The following is a 19,484-nucleotide window of genomic DNA, read 5'->3' as shown; positions in this document are numbered from 1 at the left end:
AGAGACTGCTGAGCTGGAATTGATATGCAAACTAGACACAATCAACTCAGGGTTAAATAGGGATTGGGAATGGCTGAGCCATTACAAACATTGAATCTATCTCCCCTTGTAAGTACTCTCACACTTGCTTCTTATCAAACTGTCTGTACTGGGCTATCTTGATTATCACTTCAAAATTTTTTTTTCTCTTACTTAATTGGCCTCTCAGAGTTGGTAAGACAACTCCCACCTGTTCATGCTCTCTGTATGTGTGTATATATATCTCCTCAATGTTTCACTCTATATGCATCCGAAGAAGTGGGTTGTAGCCCACGAAAACTTATGCTCTAATAAATTTGTTAGTCTCTAAGGTGCCACAAGTACTCCTGTTCTTTTTAATAATTCATGTGTTACAGTATACTCCCAGCAGCTGCCAATGATGCCATCTGTTTTAGTAAACTATTTTTCTATATTGCATGTAATACTGAAATACTATATCTACATAGTACATAGTGCGTGTTAGAAATTCCTTCAAAAATAAATGGGTAGGGAAAGATTTTTTCCTCACCATGTATGCTCAGCCTTTGTCATAGCATGGTGCATGATACAAAAAAGGGAAAACATTTTTTTCACCTTATCAAACTGCTGTTGTTTTGCACTTCATCTACTCAGCCTGGTTCTTGTAGATAATTAACAAGTCAAGTAACATTCCCACCAACCAAAATCAGAATTGCATCCCAGCAGCCATCCATTCATTAGTTCCCAGCAGTTTGCCAGCACAGTGCTACAAAGAACACAAGTACTATTTGTCAAACTCTAAATATCTGCTTTTCAGAGGAGTTCCTCCTTTAAAGGGATTTTATTTTTCTTGGCAACATCTGAACTTACATTTTACCATTACTGAATGGTAAATGTACCAAAGTTCTGAGTTAGCAGCGGCTCACTCATAACTTTAACCTTCTGTCATGTGTTTCACAGCAGTTTCTTATATTATCTGTGCTGGAAATCATTCTGTTCTACCTTGATATTAAAAAGGAGGGAATTCTTTCATTTCCAAGTCAAGCTACCACTGTGCTATTCTAAAGCTTCCTTCCAAAAAATATTAGAACAAAATCCTCATCAGTGGTAATTAATTTTGACAGTGTGGGCTTTGTAGCAATTCACAAACCTGTACTTTGTGCATCAGCATTCCTTATTATTCTAATTAAAGTGGAACATTGTGCCCTCGCCAGTCATTAATGGGTTTTCATTTCGTAAATGACATTTGCAGAAGTTAAAACGGGCAGTTCATATGAAGTCCACAGGCAACAGTGTTAAAATTAGCATCACCATAGCAACAGTCTCCCATCATTAGCATTCAGGGCAACAGGAAATGTTTTGTTGTGCTTTTGTTTCCAAATATATATATATTAATTTGTAAGTGGAAAAGCCTACAAAACACTTATTTCAGGTAAAATAACTCTATGTAGCTGAATATGGCTGTTCCAGGGTTTCTGAGATTTATGGTGGGAGTTTTTTCCCCCTACACAAGCTACATTTCATGATCTCTACAGCTGTGCATGTCTAACCTCCTGAGCAGTATTTATTCATTGCCAGCCTGCTGCTCACCAATACGGTTTTGTATGAAGTCTCTCACTGGGTGCCGGAGAATCCATACTCAGTAAAGGATTCTGTTGAGTCTTAAGAAATTGTACCTGATCAAACAGAAGGATCTTTGTATCCCATCAAGTGGGGTCTATTGTGCGTGTATACCAAGCTCAGTTTGGGCTTTTTAAAATAAGATGTTTAAATTCCATTTTTTTGACAAATAGCAATACAAGCACATAAATTAAAAGCTAGTGAGACATTGCATTCAGTCCTGGCTTGTCTTGCATGAATAAGAAAGGGAGATAAGGCAGGCAGGATCTCCCCTGATGTATTTCACACCTAAAGAGGACCCAAGCAGAATGCTGATACTCAGATGCCCTTGAGTGGGAAAGAAGGCTGCTGCAGGCTATTGTGTCTGGCAGTCCAAAGAGCGTATGATCAACTGGGCTGGGGGCAGGCCTTGCTTCCCTGCTAGCATTTGGTAGCTGGGGGAGCACATTCTGCACCTTCTAGAAGAATACTACATAATAAACAGCATATCCCCTCAGTGCTCCCTGAGGCATTCTGCCTGCACCTGCCTTGTTCAAGCAAAATGCACTCAGCCACTACAGCAGGAGTACAGTTTGGCCCACAGATGCCAAGTCATTTTTCGGGAGGGAAATTACACAAAATTGTTATTCTAATGTAATATGTGTGTCTGATCAGAAGTAATAACAAAGATAACAATGTTTTTTCAATCCTATTTTCTCAGTCTCTGCTTTAGTTTTCCACAGGAGCAGTCACCCGTTACCTTCCACCCTCCTATAATATCCTACTTTGCAAATTTTTGCATAAGAGATACTTTAACTACTAAAAACTGGTTGTTTTTCAAGGGGGGGGGCAAAATACATTAAATCAGGGGTTCTTAAACATTTTCATAGTCTTTTTTTTTATTTTAATGCAAAGATTGTCTTGTGAGTACCTGCTCTCCCACTCATGCTAATTATTTTTTTCCACCCACAAAACTTGTATAGTTGGAAGAATATGAGAAATGATATTGTTGGATATGTAACTTAGGAAAAATTGCTATTCAAGAATGTTGCCCAAAGTAGAGCAATTGTAAGAGCATTTTTTATTCAGCACCTGGCATGTTATGAAGCAGGAGAGGGTGGTGTGGCTATTGATTGAGGTTCTGAAACTTCTTCATGTGCTCACATTTGTTCAACCATTTATTTTTCTTCTTTTACACAAGCACCTTTTTGCTAGATCAGGTTAATTTCTCAGCTCAGTTGACTTGTTTCCCTTTTTATTCCTTGTCAGGTGTTTTCTAAACATTGAAAACTGTTCTTTTCTTCTCCTTCATATTCCCTTGTCCCTTGCTGAAACATGATACTTTGCAGTATTTTCTCAGTTGATCTACCCAGATACATTCATTAGTGCAATGAAGTGTTTTAATAACAGAATAACCTTCACTGAAGCCATAACTCAGGGCTCATGAAAATTAAACCGTTTAATGCTTACTGTCCTATAAAATTAAGCCTCGCCCTAAATCTGAATATCTTTCATAGTTCTTTTCAGTGCTGAGACTTAAAGTTATCAAATTCAAAAAGTGGCATTTCCATTTTGGAAGTATCGCTGACTTACAGAGCCATCACCTCTCTTGGGCCGAGACCTGTGTCTCTCTCTTCCTGATCAGACATCTTCCAGGCTGCACAGTTCCCTGCCTACCCTGAGAGTTCCCCAGCAAGCCAGATGGTGAAAACAGCCTGGATCTGCACTTTGATTTCTCCTCAGAGGCTATACATGTGTAATTGCCCACAGATATAAGTTACCACGTTGTTCCTTCTAAGCAAGCACCTTTATTCTTAAGGTAAAAGCACTACAGCTAAAACATTAGAACAATAAAAGAATTTACACCCATGCTAATGAGATTACCGGAGATCACCCCTCAAATCCAACAAGGGCTCTGGCAGGTGATCCGTCCTTCAAACGCCACCAAGGGGTTTTTTGCGGTTACAAGTTCACAACAGTTATTAGTGCAGAACAAGCATCCCCATGAGTCTCAGAGTCTCTTCTTTATACAGCTGGGGCCTTTGATCTTTGGATTCCAGAAATAGGTAATCAGCAGAAAATAGGTTCTCTCCTCAGGGTATACCTTCAAAAGGTTGGGTCAGGTATTTCTTAGGAAACCCACTTAATGTTCATCCCAAAAGCTCCTTCTTTTCTGGCACGTTGTATAAAATAGTCCTTTAAAGCTCATAGCAGTTCCCAGGGTTTACGCAGGCCATGTCTCCCCCCTAGAGAAGTTACATATCCATACTAATACATAAACTTTATATTTATATTACGATGGACTCCAAAGCTATTTAAACTTAATTTAACAAGATTTCCCAAAGATATTGCAGGGAATTGATGTATCTGTCACAGTATGGCTCATGCTGTCCATACCTGATGCCTTCCAACTAATACCCACAAAAACAGGTTCCTACCACTGAGACCATTGGTTAATAGGATGTAGTTGCAAAACAGCAAGTTGTATTCCTGTACTTTAGTCTCCTTTAGGCATCATCATCAAAATTACAGGCAAAATTCTGATCCCAAAAACTTTATTTTTTATTGGTGATGATTTATGAAGCTGAAAAATCTCAGCACAATTTTCAAAAACTGAGTTAAACTTGTGACACTGGTAGTTTAAAAAAAGGATTTTGACTTAAGAACTGATCTATTTGACATAAGTTTTGGATGGAGAGGTAGATGTGAAACACCAAGAGGTTGTTTTTCTGACCATAATTGCATTCAGCTTTATTTATTTTTTAAATTACTGCCCGTTAACTGAAGTTACTATCTCAAACTTAATTTCCTTTTTTTATTACCAGGGTGGCTCAGTCAAAACAATTTGAAATGCTTCACAACTATATTACCACTGCTGAGGTTTCTTTCTAAGTTTTTATTAAGCAACACACAGTTTGCGTCCTGGTACACCAACACTAGATTCCATAGGGAAGCAAGGATAATACAGGTGGTGTTTCATACCTACACCTGTGACCTTCCTTGTCTCACTGTAAACTCATCTAGTGTTGAAGCCTGAGAGCCTGATTCTCCTTTCTTAATGGTTTTACACAAATTTAACTGCAGTGACACAAAAGGGATCAGGGCAGCTAGAGATTTCCCTGATGTAAATCTGGCTGTATGTGACTCACCCCCACATGCCCCCACGCCAGGTGTTTTTGTGGATTGCATCAGTGTAAATGGCCAGAGTGGAGCATATTCCAATAATCTCAGGCTGGTGGAGCAGTCTCTGGGCTTCTCTGAGTTACACCAGGACCAGTTCAGTCCCCAGTGAATCCCAGGGTCAGGAGAGTAGAAGGTTGTAGTTCTTGTTCCATAAGCTGCTTGTCTGGCCTGAGGAATCTGCCCCCATTGACTTCAGTGAAGTTACTCCTGATTTACAGCAGTGTAAATGAGATGAGAGTCTGGCACTCACTGTCTTCTCTTCCCTACCATGGTTTTTCATATTAGTGCCAAAAGCATGTCGAGTAAGCATTTGCTGTTGGCAAAACATGAGTCTCTATTTGTAGTCCCTAGAGCAAGCCAAGTGCAAAACCCTTTGTACAGCTTTGCTTTTATAGATTTGTACACCATTCCAGAAATAAGCAGAGGAAAAGCTCTTTCAGACCATATCCTTTACCCGGCCATTGCAGGGTGTGCTACATGTTGTACTCTTGTACTTTGATCAGTCCGGTTTTAAATTATTTAAAATTTGGGACTCCAACCACTCCCCTGGGAGATAATTCCACAGTGTAATTCTAAATACATTTTGCTCAATTTCATACTAACACATGTACACACTTCCAAAAAATTCCCCTTCCTCTTTGGGGTCCACACTCTTCAATACTAGGCAGCTTTTATGCCTTTATCCAATAAGGCAATATTAAACCAAATTAACCTTTTTTCCCTCTTTTTTTCTAATATAGAAGAGATCACTTGGGAGCACCTCAGCTAATTCTCCTTTTTCTTCTCTCAGCTTGTGTATGAGTGTGTCTCCTTCAAATATTCATTTAAAGTCATAGGAGCCTTAGGGCTTGTGTGAATGAACAATTAGTTCACAGCACTCTGGGGTGTAAATTTACCTTGCGCTAGCCTGTCGCACACTAAGTGTCAGTGTGAACCCTGATGCTACGCACTAAAAGTTCCTTAGTGTGCTTTACTTTACTCCCATTTTGAAGCAGGGTAGGTCAAATTTCACTACAGAACTTTTAGCCTAGGCAGCACGGGCCACATGGACACTAAGTGTGCATCAAGTTTGTGTGCTGGGGAGCTGACACGGGTGGTGCACGTCTACGGCATACAATGCTGGGACCAGGGAGAGAGTTAAAAACAGTGAAGTGCATGCTAAAGATGCACAAACTGGAGAGTAGGGTGGGGAGAAGCTGTGACCAGACCTGCTCAGTGACTGCCACAGACAAGGAACAGTGTGGAAAGTTAACTGGCAAGCTTGTTAGTGTGAAATAGTTTTGCACCCTAGCTTGCCACAAACTCAGTTTGTATATACAAGCCTTCAGAGCCTCTGACTGTTGCACTGACGCTATCATGTCCCAGTCTGTATTTGTCTGTATCGTGAGATGTGCAGCAGGTTCATTGGTTCAGAAAGACTGAGAGACAATCTAATCTAAGAGGCTTGCTTAGTTGCAGTATACAAATTTCTCTTTCTCCCTTCAGTTTTCCTTTTACTAAATCATCCCCAAAACACACATTTGTATATATACATATTATTTTCCTATTTTTTTCTCTTTTTGGAAAAATCTGCTAACCGAAGATGTTAGATATATAGCCATGCCTCCTACTGTTTTCCTGAACATAAACCTCTGCCCCAACTATAAAACCAAGCAATGGATTTTTTTGTTCTCCTGGACACACTCTCCCTGGCATGATACTTATCATCTGTTTATCCCCACCATCACCCTTAGCTCTGCCTATTGCAAACCTAAATGTGTTTGATCCCAAAAGCAAAGCCCCAAAATATACCCAATCTAGTGCCTGCTATTCTTTTCTCTTCAGGTTCTTATACCGCCCATATTGTCATTGTATCTTCAGCAAGTGGGATTTACCTTTAATCTTCTCTTTTGGAAGCCCACCTCAGGGATCCACAGTCTAATTTTTGCTGAGACAGTGGCAGTTTCACTGGTGAATGATAAGTGAAACACAAGAGAAAAATTTCACATTTTAACAAAAACTTTTCACAAGTGAAATTTGGATTGACAACCTTTTAAATGGCTTCTCCTGGCAGATTCCAGGTGCAAGTGAAAACGGACAGGTGGCAACCTTAGACCAATGTCTTGTTATTATTGAGAAGCTTTGATCTAACTAATGTATAATAAATAAGTTTCTGCATTTTAATCACCTGGCTGTTTTCATATTTCTTGTTTTACTGAGATTGATTTGTTTTTCAAACACTCATCCTGATCTTCCTGTTTTGTTTTGTTTTTAATTAGATGATTTTTGATCATTTATTTATTTCAGCACACCTACCAGTAGACAGTTGGATGGTGTTTATTATGCTGTTTACCCACAACTTTCCCCCCTTCCCATCATTGCAAGAGCCACTGTGATTTTTAAATATGTCTAAACTTTTTCTTTGGAGTGCATAAGGAGCCAGAGTCATTACTTTGGGATAGAATGATTGATTATTGAACACTGAGTTCTGGTGCTTTAGTGTGCTTAAAACAATAAAAGGTCAAGAACTTCTTTTGCCAATAAAAAGATGGTTAAGGGCTCTTTAAATTTTGATTCTACTCTCATGTATTTTACACTACATTACTGTTAGTTTTACACTAGTGAAATTCCATTGACTTCAGTGAAGTTAGCCTTATTTCACCCTGGTGTAAATGAAAGGAGAATCAGGCCCAATCACCTATATGAGAAAGGAGTTTGTAGGGGAAAGATTGGTTTAAATGTATTTTTCTTGCTGAACTGGATAGCTGAGGGGCTTGATACAGAGCCTTCAATCTAGGGTGACCAGATGTCCCGATTTTATAGGTTTTGGGGTCTTTTTCTTATATAGGTGCCTATTACCCCCCATCCCCTGTTCCGATTTTTCACACTTGCTGTCTGGTCACCCTACTTCAATCCAAGGTGGTTGTTTCACAGCCAGACCAGGGTAGTAATGGCCAAAAAAAAATTATGATCCAAATGCTCTTCATTGGCTATGTGATATGAGTTTGTGATCTCAATCCAGCTCCTTACTGGACAGGTTTCCACGTCTCAGAAAAAAATCACAATTGTCATCAGTTGCTACTTCTCTTGATAGGACTGCCAGAAAGTTCAAGGGTTGCTGGGCACGGTACAAGGAGATTAAGTCCCAACTCAGCAAAACACTTCAACACATGCTTAAATGCCATTGATGTCAATATGCAGTGTTGTTGTAGCCATGTTGGTCACAGGATATTAGAGAGACGAGGTGGGTGAGGTAATGTACTCTACGTTTCCCAGGCCTAAAGAAGAGCTCTGTGTATGCTTGAAAACTTGTCTCTCTCGCCAACAGAAGTTGGCTCAATAGAAGATATTACGTCACCCACCTTGTCTTATTGATGTCAATGGGATTTAAGCACATGAGCAAATGCTTTGCTGAATAGGAATGGATTTAAGAACGTACTTAAGTGCTTTTCTGAATGGGGCCTAAATTAGCCTCTCGTTCCAGATTAGGATGAGGCACCCTGAGGCAATGTGGGGAAGCTAACGCTACCGCGGACTGTTCTGTACCTGTTCTGTGGGTAAAGTCCAACTTTAGTCACCTCCAAGACTCCTAATCCTGCACCTTTCATGAGAACTACATGTATTTTGGGATGGAAGGGAAAGGTGCTCTTCTTCACTTTTAGTTTCTTTAACTTGATAGTATATAATTGAACAAAAAGGCCCTTACAAAGAGGTGATTTGGGAGGGAGGTTATGGTTTTTGTGTTTTTGTTTTTGTTTGTTTGTTTGTTTTTGCTCTGGTGCAAAACCACTGACTTTCTTATGTGACAGATAAACAGCCACTACAGAAGTCAGTTTTGAAAGCAGACCTCCTTTAGCCATTCTGTAAACTATATTATGGTATTAAATAGCATCCATATAGATTTAGTTGAATTGCCCTTATTTGTTTTCTCCAAATTACTGGCACATTTTTTAATACTTTAATGTACAACATTAACATGGAAATAGCTATCAAACACAATTACTTTCTCCATCTGTGACACAGCCGAGTGCACCATCATCACCAAATGATTGTTTTTATTGTATTTGGTCCTCTTAAAATGTTTTAGAATAAATGTTAACTACATTTAAAAGTAATGTTTACTAAACAAATTGTCAGAAAAATAATATGGCATAGAATTTCAAACACTATCATATTCAGTTCTGGATATTGGAAGATTATCAATCAAGGTAGCAAGCTCCACAAACAAGAAATATATTTCACTTCTTCCAGCTCCTAAATTGTCAGTGTTCTAATGCGACTGCATAAATAATTAGTTTGAGAAACTACTAAAAATAAATTCTCTGAAGAGTTTTGATTGAGATATTAAATATATTGATTGCTAGAGCCAGTTGACTATTCAGGGTCCAGTCCTTTATCCCCTGTTCAATCTACTCAGGCAAAACTCCTGTCCCAATTAAGTAAATCGTTGCAAAATATTTTTCCCTGATAAATTAATTTCTCCAATACATAACTTTAAAAACAATTAGAACAAGTAGAAAATGTCTTACATTTTATATTCTTGGGTGCAGGGACTGTAATTTGGAAAATAATGATCACATATTTTTAGGGAAAGAATAAGTACAAGTGCAGTAACAAAACTATTGTAAACAAACAAAAATACAGTCTTGAGATGCAGTAGTAGATTGACAAAGAATGTGATGCACATAAGCAAATGTCATTAATACAATAGAAAGATAATTATGTGCCACGTGTTTGAACCCAAATTTTATTGGGCCAGGTAAGCTTAGTGTCTTCCCTGCGTTTCCTTTGGACTGATGCAGATTAGTATAATGATATTGAATGAATTTGTGGTAACTGCCTGCAAAATGAAGTTTGGTTCCAAAGATGAGTCAGATCCTTATCTGATCTAAATGGGAGTAGCACCATTGACACCAGTGGAACCATGATGATTTAAACCAGTTGATCATCCAGTCCCATATCTTCTAAATGTGACAAGTGGATTTCTTTGTGTTTTAGGATTGAGGATAGGAATTGCTGTAAGATTTGCTAAAACAGGAGGTACGAGTCTAATTGATATTTCTTTTTTCACTTTGGGAAAGCTCAGTTTATTTGCTGTGAGCATTTCTCCTATACAATAGATGTTATGAGATACCCAGTGTTTGTTAGGTTAAGTTTGCCAGTGTAAAAAAAATTCTTATCCCAAAGTGGGATGCTGTGAAATAAACATTTTTTTTTTCTTTTGAGGAGTGGGTAACTTAGAAAGACAGCAATATGGAGCAATGATATTTCTTGTGATTGATAAATAGAGGGATAATTACTCTGAACATTTGTATACCATCTGGCATGGTAAAAAAGATTATAAAGATGAATAGCTGCTACATTCAAACCTCTGTTTAGCCCTGGCATAAGTATTTTGTGTTGAAGACTTGACTGTTTACCAAGTTAGATAAAGCTGAAAAAAAACCTGAGCTGAAATGTCCAGTGATGTGCTCAAGGGGAACAACAGAAATAGGGGAGATATTGTGGCCCATAAAGAACATCTTTATGGATCCATAGGATTTTAGGTCTGTGGAGTTTATTTTAAGATTGAACTGGCATTCATGGAAGAGAGCTTTTAAAGGTCAAGAACAAGTTTTTGATCTGTTTGATTATTTCAAGGGGAGTGTTCAGTGTGGAAAAGAACATATTTTGATCCTTGGCAGATTTTATAGTCTGCAAAGCCACCAATGGTGTCAACAGTTCTAGAAATTTAAGGATAGATTCTGGTAGATTTCTAGTAGTCATTAAAATGTCATCCATTTACATCGAGGTCTTATATGCTAAGAGTCCTACTTTGATATATATGAATGAGGCATGCTCCAATTTTCATCACTAGTTTTTCCAGTGCTAAGTTGACCGAGAGATGTGAAAGAAGATCTTCACCTTGCCTTGCCTTGCACCTCTAGTGAGATGCAACTTGACCTTCAGTGGAAAGTTAGAGAGTTGCATTGATTTATGCTGTTAACTGAAAGTAAAGTTTATTGAGATGTATTGTGTTTTAAGATGTATTTGGTTGAATCAAAACTTCTTAAACATTGCAAATATATATTTATGACTATTCAATTCTGTTAACTAACTAAGGTAATGAGAAGTCATTTAGGCATTGCTTCATAACATTTTCTTCTGGATTTTAGCAACCACAGTATATTTTGCTATCACTTTCTAAGTTCTTTTGAACGAGTTAAGAGTACAGAATCACCAAAATTTACAAAATGGCAAAGGAGAGAAATTTCACAGATCCTGATTAAAGACTTTTATCCCACAGCTCCCTGGGTCAAATTCATCCTTGTGTAAGTCCTTTGCCTTCAGTGAATGAAGGTCCTTGTCTCTTTCAGGGTATGTCTGTGCTACAATGTAAGCCCAGAGTTAGTGGGATTCGGGTCAGCCAACCTGGGCTAGGGAACCCTGAGCTTGAGCGTCTATATTGTATTTTAATCCTATGTTAAGACTTTTCTAACCCATGCTCAAACGTAGGGCTCTGGTGTCCACATTGCAGTGCGCAGACCCAAGTCAAAGTAACCATAACCCAGAGTCCCTAGCTCCTCCCCTCCCCTCTCAAAATGTGGCTCCTCTAGTCCTAGGACCGGGGTGCACTGTGGGAAAATGTTACTGCCTGCCCTGCATGTTACCAGGAAGCCCCTCGCTTTGCAAAAGGCTTGATCGGTTCGCTCTCCATTGCAGACCTAGGAGGCTCTCTGGTAGTGTGCTTGCAGATCAGTGACCAGAAGAGAATGGGTTAACACTGAGCTGTTGCCATTTGCAAAGGGGGGATCATGGCTTCCCTTTTCAATAGAGTGGATTGCAGCTTGTTGGGATAGAGAGGACTAGGAAGTTGTCCCATGGAATTGTGGAATACTTCCAGCTGACTCCCAGGACCCAAGTCGAGCGTGGCTGCGTTTACACTGCAAAGCAACAGGGCTCAGACCCTGGATCCCGTCTTAACTTGAGCTCGGACCGCCAGCCCTGCAGGGTCCTGGGACTCTGGGTCCAAGCGCTGGTGTAGCACAATTGCAATGTAGATGCAAGGGGGTTAGGCTTGAGTCCCGGCTTGAGCATGGGCTTACATTGCCGTCTAGTCAAACCTGCAGGGCCTACCACTGTACATGGTCCTCAATTTTTTCACCTTTTTTTTCCAGATGTAACTTTGCTCCCAAAGTTGTGAAGTTTCTAATAATATTAAAAATTTCACTCTTTTTCAGGAAGGAGAAAAAATATAATGTGGTATAAGATAAGGAAAAGACTATTGAATCTGGAGGCAGGTGAAAGAAGCACTGTAAACTGCTAATTCCTATTAATTATTTGTTCAACACTCAAGGTGCTCAGCACCATACAGCTCTAAGGAGAAGACAGAACCCATGTAGTAAGCCTAGGCATTATAAACTAAACAAGACGGAGTACAGTGCAGACATCCAATTTCAAAGTTTTTTTTAATATAGATTTTGTTGTTTTCCTTTCACTGGTGGACTATTGTTTAAATATTTTCCAGAAGCAGTGTGTTTTGAAGAGGGCTTTGAATTAAGTCAGAGTACTCAGTTGAAAAAAGGAAAGCGGAGACTCTTTCAAGCTTGGGGACATCATGTAAGAAACTTCAGACTACAGTGAAAGAAAAATATGGGGAGAAGAGGATGGTTTAAAGTTAAGGCACTGGGCTGCAACTCAGGAAATCTGGGATCAGCTCTAGATTCACCATGAGACCTTAAACAAATAACTTACTCTCTCTGTGTGCTTCATTTCCCCATATTTTAAATGAGGATTAAAATACTTCCCTACCTCATGTGGTATTGCAAGGATAATTTCCTCAATTAATTGCAAGCTGCTGTAACAGGTATCATCATGGGGGCCATACATAGATATATAAATACAAAAGGAGCCACTGAAAGGCAATAAATATAGAATTCCATGATGCCATTTTTCAGAGCAGAACTGTACTTCAAGGTAACAAAAGTTACAAAGATGCACAAGACAACACTCTTTAAGAGACGACTTACACAAAAATGCATGCATTCATTCATAGTTGCCCAAACTTTGCACACTCAGTGAACTTATTGAGGACAGCAAGCTGCCATCTTTAATACATAGGTGGAGCCTTGCCGTCTCTAGCTCCCAGCATGCAAAGTTTCATCTTAATCTAAGTGGCTTTATCCATACAGAATATTTTCTCTTCAGTACACTATTTGCATGAGACATTTTTGGAAAATGTCTTCAGTAACTGTCAAAAACCATTTTTTGTTTGTATGGTTTTATTCAGAAATAAATGTATGCTACAGACAGGGTCAAATATATTTTTTATTGATTGCAAAAGAGAAATAAATTAGATAAAAGGAAGGAAAGAAATGCTTCCTCCTTAAGAGCTTTGGAAGCCTTTTGAACAGAGGGCTGCTTGTTAGTGGCATGCTTTCCCAAGCCTGCATAATGATCAGTAGCCAGAATCAAATTCCCTGGGCACTGAGTGAAGTCGGAATGCCAGATGCAGAGTTCCTAGCTTTAGAGGAGATTAGTACACTGATAGGAGACAGTAGAGAGGTTAATGATTTGGGAAGTCAGCTTTTGTGTACAAAAAAAAAATAACTATGTGCATAGGAGGAGAGATTGTGGAGTGAAAAGAGAGAATGAGTGAGCAAGAGAGATTGTAAAGTGCTGTTCATTTTAATCTCTCAGCAGGGAAAACAGTTATTTATTTCTAACTGGGCATGCAGAGAAAAGTAAGGAGTGTAGCTTGCTTGTTTTGTTGTTGTTTAATTTATCCTTATTAGGCTCCATTTATTTCTCAATCTAAGTCAATGAAGGGATAACCATTAATTTTGCTAACACAAATTCCTCAAACCAAGAATTTACTATGGCATAATTATTATTTTTCACCTCTGATTCATAGATTGCAAATATTAGCATGTAATTTTGCTTATTAGAGATTTGTTTTGTTTGTGTGTTGTTTTTGCTTTTCAAATAATCGCAATAATGTTCCTTCAGTTTTTTAAATGCTTTTATTTTATCCAATGTTTTGTCAGCATTTTACTTCCTTGACCTCTCCACTGTTGTGACTATTGCTGTTTCCATTCATCTCTATCCCACAAGGGTAGGAATTGTTCCATATTTTGCAACTGTCCTCTTTCATGGTCTGGAAGGGGTAGGAGAGTTATTGATGCTTATGTCACCAGTCCCTTATTCCTGTGGCATCTGGGTGTGCTACCCCAATGATGAACTTGCTTTAATTAGTTCCAAAAACTACAGTGCAGGTTTTGCTCCTGTTTCAGGTATCATCCCTGGAAATGGAGTGAACAACCACTCTGCCACTGTAAATTGTCAGGATTGTTGCTGCAGCTACAGAACGCTTTCCCCTTCTCCAACTCAGGCTTCCCAAGACTTCAACAGGACAAAATTCATGTGTGCATCAAAGGTTTCTAAAATGACAGGACCCCATCAGGCCTTCTTGTTCAACAGCACATGCTGCATCCAAGACTCTGCGATATGTTGTGTGTCCTAAAGAGTGACTAGGATTTCAGTTTTAGTCAGGCTAATCTACTACAACAGTGGAAGCAAATACAGACCCAAGGGATTTTGTGAAAAATTCTAGAGGGTGTATTGTCGTTGTGCATTCATCAGAAACTCAGGCCTTGGTATGCCAAAAGCGTCAGTGCTCTCTGCTTTGCACATTAGTTTGTTGCCTGTATTGTAACTCTTATTGCAAAATAAGCTTTAGCCAGCACATGCCTGCTCTGTGCCTGGCTCTGTTCAGTGGAATCAGTTGCTTCTTTTCATTAGCTATATAGAAAAGTGTTTGTTAAAATAAAACCCTCACAGCTCTTCCAAGAGCATCTCAGTTTATCATTACAGCGCGACCCTTGTGTATGCCACTTGTCAGATATGCTATGGTTTTGTGGCATGAACCAATGTCCACCTATATATGAGAAGCATGTCAGGTTTTCACCTGGTCCTATGGATGGAATTCTGCCACTGCCCTAACTGATCTACTATATAAATAACGGTTAGAGTCCCCTGGTGTATATGTTTATGAATGTTTTACTGGGACTTTACCTTTAATCTGAGTAAAGGAAGAAGGTATTGTTGAGGGAAATTACTCCAGTATACTGAAATGATTCCCCTTAATGACATTTAAAAATATTTTACTGTACTTTCAATGGCTGTGAAGCAAACAGCAAAAAGTAATGTATTATCCAGAAAAGAGATCATGCTGAAGAGAGCTGCAGGGGACCAGAGGAAAAAAAGGATAGATAAATCATGCTGGTATTGGTCTTTGGCACACATCTCTCCTAGATGATCCAGGAGTGTGCTATGATGCCATCCAGAGTGATTCTCAGTATTTATTTACACACTAAAAGAAAATAGGCTCAAATAGCATAACGGATTAGCCAGCCTGACAAGAGTGCACCACAATGTGTTCTTATGCAAGGCAAGCCCTTGCTAATCCACTACTCAGTTAACTGAGAAATGGAAGAACCACACTTGCAAACAAAACTACGTGCTTCACACAATGTCCTGTCTTTACTTTCATCAGCATTAAAATAAAGTTCCTTTAAGTTTCTAATTTAGTGGCGAGAGCACTGGATTTAGACTCTTGAGATATGAGTTAGCTTCTAGCCTGCTGGTGACCTCAGGGAAATCACATCACCTATATGTGTTTAGATTTTTTCCCATCTGTAAAATGGGAATAGTGATACTTCCCTTCTTGAGAAAGCACATTAAGATCTACAGATGAAAAGCAGTATTTCAGAGCTAGGTATAATATATAACTATAATATTTATTATTATTTTACTATGTTATTTGTACAAATCATGACCCTGTCCCCACAGGAAAAGAAACAGGCTTACCAAAGGAGCATATTCTATTACCCATTTTAAAAAATGCATGCTTGTTTATATTGAACAGCACAACCATGTAACCTCAAACTCTTTCATCATCAATTTTCAAAAGTGATTCAGAACAGTAAATCTCTAACTGTTAGGAAGTAGGATGAGATTTTTATTGGAGGCAGATTATCCCACATCTGCCTGCTGTGAGGTTTCTTGTACCTTCTTTAGGAACATCTAGTGCTAGTAAATGTCAGAAACAAGATACTGGACTAAATGGCCCATAGGTCTGATCCAGTATGATAATTCCCCGGTTTCTAACAATCAGTTTCCCAGTCCTGATGAAGTCTCAGTGTAAATTCTTAAGTGCATAAATTGACTCTTAGAACCTGTTGAACCAAATCACTATGGGAAAATAATTAGAACTCTCCTCAGACTGAAATAAAAAATATATTTCTCATTCACTACATGGAGAAGAATTTCCTTCGATGAATAAATGACATTTAAAAAATAAATATAAAATACAGATTTTATTCACTTGAAAAAGGCCAAAGATAGTAATTGTCTTAACTACAAATTAAATATAATATTTTTATAATTAATTACCCCAAGATGAGTATAACTTTTTAAAAATTTCTTCATGCAGAGGCAGTGCATTTACCAGTTTGGGATTGTATTGCCATTGCTCATTTTCAATGAAAAGAAAAACTAATTTTTAGGAAGATCAGAATAGCTAAAAGCTTTTATGGATTTGCAGAAAACAATCAAAACCACATAAATGGATTTCTTTTCGGCAGTCAAATTATATAGTCAATAGACCTTAATCTTTCAACCTTTATGTTTTTCACTTGTTATTCAGTGGGTAATAGTTTGATTGGTGGGGGATCACAGGGTTAATTTGCTTCTGAATTGAGAAATGAATCAGAATTCCCCTTTAATGTTGTTTAAAAAAAACAGTGTGGTGTGTGGGTGTAAGGTAGAAAAAAAGCCAACAGAATGGATTCACTAATTGGGGTTTTCACCTGCTGAGAGTCTAATTGAATACAATGCTTTATTTGTAACTGAAGGAGAAAGAAGATTGTGCAAAGTATCAGAATTTCAGAGTAGTTTTTAAATTCCTATTACTTGGCACTCTGGTATGGGAAAGGAAGACAAAATGTGATAAATGGCAGCATCAAGCTGCTGTTAAGGTGGACCAGAGAGCTGAAGAGACACTAAATAGTAAAAATGGAAAGATTGTACCAACCCTGTCAGTGCCACATACTTCTTCACAAAGGAAGGTATTGCTTACTTTTTATGTAGAACTGTAGGCTTCAGGCTAAAGGTACTCTGAATTCTTTTGAATTAAACAGGCGACTGTTCTGTGCATTTAATGAAATGTGAAGTTTATCCCAAAGAAGATGCTGAACTTCACTTTTTTTTTAAAGAAACTGTGTTTATAATAGGTTTAAATATGAGAGAGAGATCTCCCTAAAACCCACATAAAGATGGGAGAGGGTGGGATTGTTGTCTGTATGCTTGTGAGCTGAGGGGTGAAAACATTATTTCTTTGTTCCACCTCATTCATCTCTGATTTAATATATCTAATACATCTTTTGGGCTCATTCAAAGTCCACTAAATTCAATGGAATAGGCCATTGACTTCAGTGGGCTTTGGATCAAGATATGTGTGGCAATTTATGTCTGTATAGATAATTAAATTCTTCATCCTATTTACCAAAGCACACAATGTGGCAGTATTGCTAATCGTAAGTGCTCAAAAATCATGACAATGTCTTAAACATCATGAGATTTAAAAATAATAAGTTTTGATCCTGTATTAGCACTCTGGTGTTTGAGACTTTAAGGTTCATATTTTCAAGTGTTTCTCCAAAATCACATGGGCTAGACATTTTTTTTTTAATTAAATAACTCCAGGAGCTGAATCCTTAAAGCAAACACTAAAAATCATGAGATTTAAAATGAAGTCATCATCTGGAAACACCACATTATGTGCTTATTTACATCTGTGCAACTGTGCTGATGTCACTGGAATATACGTGGAGCTGTGGGTGAGATGAATTCTCCTTGCCTGTAGAAATGTGTCCTCCTGCTCTCCGTGTGAAATAGGGGCTCTTTGACTGATTTAAAAGACATCCCCTCTGTGTGAGGACACCAAACGTGCATAGTCTTTGAAGGTCTAGAAAACTACATAATCACAAGGATCCCAGGGCTTGATTCTTCACTCAGTACCACACCACTGCAAATAAAGAATAACTCCATAATAGTAAATAGAGTTAAACCGGTATAAAACTAGTGTGAGAAGAGACTCTCACCTCCCATGATTTGAAATGCTTGTGACATGTATAAAAACAAAGATTAAAAGATTGCATGTTTAAAAAAGGTTCCATTGTGGCTGGAGTTTAGAGGTCTAACTACCTGCTTGCACCCACCAATAAAGTAATTAGAATTGTAAATGGTAGGAATGGCACCTGCAACACAAAAGCTATGCTAAAGCCCATTTCAAATTTTACATACCATTATCTTCCAAATGTTAAAGATCCAATGTTTTTTAAAAATCCCTGAATATTCCAAGGTGATGCATCTTAAGCACCTTACTAGTAGGGTTGGAGAATGTAAAGACTTCTAAGCACTTCATAAAGTTCTGAGGAAACATCCGAGTTCAAGCTTGAGATGATAATTTAAATATAGATGTAAAAAAGGAGGCATAGAAGAGAATGACAAGAGACCTCTGCCTTCCCCCATAGGTATTATAGATATTCCCAAGTAAGCTGCCAGAGATGATTTCCTAAGTACCTGGTCTTTGTGTCTTTATTATAGTCTTCGAAGCTGGTTTATCCACGTGACAGTAGTTATAAATCAGTGATAAAGTACTACATATACTTTAATATGTTTATTATGTTCACATACTTTAAAATGTAATTGCGGATATGATAAAATACTAAATATACTTTCCCTAATGAAAGCAGGGGAATCCAAATTTTGCACAATCGGGAATCTTCCAGGAGCTTGTGAGATGCACCTCATTTGCAAAAGCAAAAAAGGGAACAGATTGCAGTGGCCTCCAGTGAATCAAGATGGAGCATTTCACTGTGAACTTCTGATCCATTGCGCTGGAACAATTTTTACAGTGGCGGTGCTGAAAGCCATTGAACCAAATTATAAATCCTGTACATAATGGAAACCACTTCAAGCCAGGGAGTGGGGCAGCAGTTCCAGCACCTATGCTCGAATCCGGGAATCGGCAACCTTTGGCACACGGCCTGCCAGGGTAAGCCCCCTGGCGGGCTCAGCCAGTTTGTTTACCTGCTGCGTCCGCAGGTTCGGCCGATGGTGGCTCCCACTGGCCGCGGTTCGCCGCTCCAGGCCAATGGGGGCTGCGGGAAGTGGCACGGGCTGAGGGATGTGCTGGCCGCCCCTTCCTGCTGCCCCTATTGGCCTGGAGCAGCAAACCGTGGCCAGTGGGAGCCACAATCGGCAGAACCTGCGGACGCGGCAGGAAAACAAACCGGCCCGGCCCGCCAGGGTGCTTACCCTGATAGGCTGCGTGCCAAAGGTTGCCAATCCTTGCTCTAATCCAAAGATTAAATTGACAGTGGGCTGAATTAGACTCACCTGCTATAGTTTTATAGGATTTATAGTTTGGTTCAAGGGCTTTCAGCACCCATCCCATTTCTACAGTGTTGCCCTCTGGGCCCAATCTTCAAAGGTATGTAGGTACTAACTTATCTGCATCTGTAGGCACCTAAATATCTTTAGAAATCTGACTCTGTTAATTTCCTTTAATCAAACCCCAGAGGTGTGATATCACTTTTTAAAAAAACCCACTATGGTGGTACTTTGGATTTGGGACTATTTTGTCCCTTACCACCACCAACAAAACCTCTATCTTAAAAAGA

The 19,484-nt window shown here is 38.8% G+C and overlaps 1 protein-coding gene across 1 annotated transcript in view; it reads left to right on the top strand.

Moving 5' to 3' along the window:
* LOC112125929 (dystrophin-like) overlaps positions 1-19,484 on the top strand; it is a 1,989,526-nt gene that overhangs the window by 1,867,068 nt on the left and 102,974 nt on the right. The window lies entirely within an intron of this gene.

The sequence above is a fragment of the Terrapene carolina genome, unplaced genomic scaffold, assembly GCF_002925995.2.
Source record: "Terrapene carolina triunguis isolate 2854851 unplaced genomic scaffold, T_m_triunguis-2.0 Scaffold22, whole genome shotgun sequence".
In the NCBI taxonomy this organism is placed as follows: Eukaryota; Metazoa; Chordata; order Testudines; family Emydidae; genus Terrapene; species Terrapene triunguis.
This window is presented reverse-complemented; position numbering and strand designations above follow the sequence as displayed.